The sequence below is a fragment of the Otolemur garnettii genome, unplaced genomic scaffold (assembly GCF_000181295.1).
Source record: "Otolemur garnettii isolate 467f Iridium unplaced genomic scaffold, OtoGar3 scaffold00019, whole genome shotgun sequence".
Classification (NCBI taxonomy): domain Eukaryota; kingdom Metazoa; phylum Chordata; class Mammalia; order Primates; family Galagidae; genus Otolemur; species Otolemur garnettii.
In genome coordinates this window covers 20397402-20400363 of record NW_003852414.1, presented here as the reverse complement: position 1 = coordinate 20400363, position 2962 = coordinate 20397402, and the positions used below count along the sequence as shown (strand labels likewise).

The 2962-nt window shown below is 49.5% G+C and overlaps 1 protein-coding gene across 6 annotated transcripts in view; it reads left to right on the top strand.

The window, feature by feature from the left end:
* The window catches only part of CELF2 (CUGBP Elav-like family member 2), a 315417-nt gene that overhangs the window by 269501 nt on the left and 42954 nt on the right, over positions 1-2962 (top strand). The window lies entirely within an intron of this gene.

The following is a 2962-nucleotide window of genomic DNA, read 5'->3' as shown; positions in this document are numbered from 1 at the left end:
TGAGTAGATAATGGATGGGTAGATGATGGGTGAGTAGATAATGGATGGGTAGATGATGGATGGATAGATAAGTAGATGATGGAAGGATGGATGGATGGTTGAGTAGATAATGGATGGGTAGATGATGGATTGATGGATGGATAGATGGATGGATGATGGACGAGTGAGCAAATGCAGGTCCTCAGGCCTACCTGATTCTAACTTCCCCTTTGGCTTTTCTCCAAATCCCTTAGATGACAGGATTTGCAGGGTCTCTCTCCTCTTCTTTCCATCTCTGCCTCCCTAGCCCACACTTTCCCCTTTCCCTGTTGTGTGTTTATTGAACAGTGTTGGCTGTGCCCCAGCGTGGTACCTCAGAAACTCACTCGGTCTGCCTGGCCTTTCCAGGCAGTGGGGGGGGGGGGGGTGGTCAGGGGCTCTCATGAGTGGTAAAGTGTGAGTAGAGGGACAGCCAGGACCAGGCCTAGCTGCCTGAAGGAGAGGGCAGGGCAGAGAGAACCCAAGCGCTGTCGCCTGGCTGTAGGCTGTTAGTGAATGTCAGTGAGTGTGATAAGGAGTAGACCCAGTTCTGGGAAGTATTTGCACAGTGGATTAGCTAATGACTGAGGGAAAATGGTCAATATTTGATTCAGTTGTAAATACCACAGAACTAACAGAGAATGGGGAAAACTCAAGCGCGGGCTGGCTCTGCAGCCGGTAGTCTGTGCCGCAGTCCTGTGAATGTCATCCTGCCCATTCACCTGTCGCTCGTCTTACCCAGGTTTATTCCTCCCCTACTATACGTTCAGCGGAGGCCAGGTCTGTGTTCAGGTGGACTTGAGAATGAATAAGACAAAGTCTTTGTCCTCAGGGAAATTAATATTTAGTTATGAAGGTGAGAAATATATGCAAATAATGGCAAAGTGGGGTGGGCTGAGAGCCACAAATGAGTTATAAACAGATGAGGGAGTTTTCGGGTGACACACGCAGTGGTACACACAGCACAGACTGCAGTCTCCTGTGGAGGAGGCGTGAGGTGTCAGAGAAAGCCCTGCCCCTGGGGGGAGAAGGGGCCGCTGCCAGGGACCTGATGTCTCTGCCAGGTGAGCAGGCTGAGGCAGTGTCGGTGCAGCCCCCTTCCTGTGCCCCCACCCAGACAGGGTCAGAGGTGGTCCTGGAGGAGGACCTCCACCAGAACTGAGAATATTGGCCCTGCCTGCTGTCAGTCGGCTCCAGAGGAATGTCAGAGGTTCTCGTTCCAGCACTAAGCCGTCTCATACACTTAGTCGCATGTTAGTGATGTGTCTGGTTGTCTGGTTTGTGTCATTAAGACATTAGAGGCACATTAGTCTCAAGAGGACACGGATGGGTCAGTACAAAGGTGCCTTGCTCCTTGCAAGGTCATTCCAGCCCAGGTGTTCTTGTCACACTTGAGTGTGAAGTGCGCTCCTGGGCTCAGGACACAGAGCCATCTGCTGGGCCCACACAGGTCTGCCCTGAGGCCAGGCAGCTCCTCCAGTTCCATCTTCCAGAAGTAAAACTGCAGAACAAGCTGGTGCTTCTCAACCCCCACATCCCGTAAGCACGACACTGACCCTCTGACAGGGAGAACAAGAGTGAGCTTTGTCCCAGGTCGCGTTCACTTGGAGGTTGTAGGAAGTCTGTGCTTTTCTTACGGAAATCACAGGATTCCACAAATAGCTGTGTCCTCCTTCTGAGAACCCCACAAAGTAAGTGGGTTTTGAAAACAGGTGTTCGGCTTTCACCCTGAGCCAATAGGTCTGGATGTCTCCTGGGAGAAGAGTGTCATTTTGAACAAAATGAGAACCCATTTTGCAACAAAGACGTCAGGAACTCTTACCTGAGCAGAGACACGCTCTGACTCAGGAGTCCAGGAGGAGCAGGGACCTGCCCTGGAGAGCCCAGCGGCCAGGCTCTGAGCCGCCCTCATGCTGGGGGCACCATGCTAGTGGCTAGAGGTATGTTGCTAGAACATTCGCTTCTCCATCCACCCGTCTCAACTCACATGGATGCAGTTATCAGGCCACTCTCCTTAAAACAGATTAGATGTGTTCAGTAGATAATTATCAAGGATCTGGATTTGAGGCATGAGAAGAAGGTGGACGTAACCTGATGATGTAACTGCAGTAGCTTTCTCTGTTAAATCCCCCTGTGGAAGCAGAGACCCATCGTTTCCCCTTGCATGTACATTCTCTCAGTGTGAAGTACATCATGGGAAAACCCTGTCAACGGAAAAGAAGCCAGCTCTATAACATAAAAGGTTTATTCTGGGCCTCCCTTCTGGGCAACAGCTCAGCGTTAGGGTGTTTCTGGGGTCCCCTTGGCCCAGAAGGGGTCCATTCAGTCAACTGGGGAGAGCCTAAGATTTTATTTTATTGCATAGTACTCTGACCATTCAGAGACCCATGGGATGGAAGAACCGACACAGAGAGGAGAAATGATATCAAAAATACAGAAAGCAGAGACTCCGGCCCGAGCCCACACGTCCCCCACACCCTCAGCTGATCCCACCCACGTGTTCTTTGAAATTTCTGTTTCTCTCTGCTCATAATTGTCAATAGTCAGGAATACATTCCAGTTAAAAATAGTCCCCCATTAAAATGTAAGTATCTTTAGAAGGCAAACACAAATAATTTACAAATGAAACCATGAAGGCACTACCATTTTCGTTCATTCATTGTTCTGTTAATCAAATATTGAGTTCTCACCATGAATATGTTTTAGAATCCCATTTAAAATAAATCCAGAGAGAAGTTCAATGGTGATACAGGTAATCCCCAAGTTACAAAAATTCAACTAACATGACTCACACTTACAAACGGATGTCCAGCTCACATACGAATTCACCTTAAGAACAAACTTACAGGCTCGGCGCCTATGGCTCAACCGGCTAGGGCGCCAGCCACGTACACCTAAGGTGGCGGGTTTGAATCCCCAGCCCGGACCCGCCAAACAACAATGA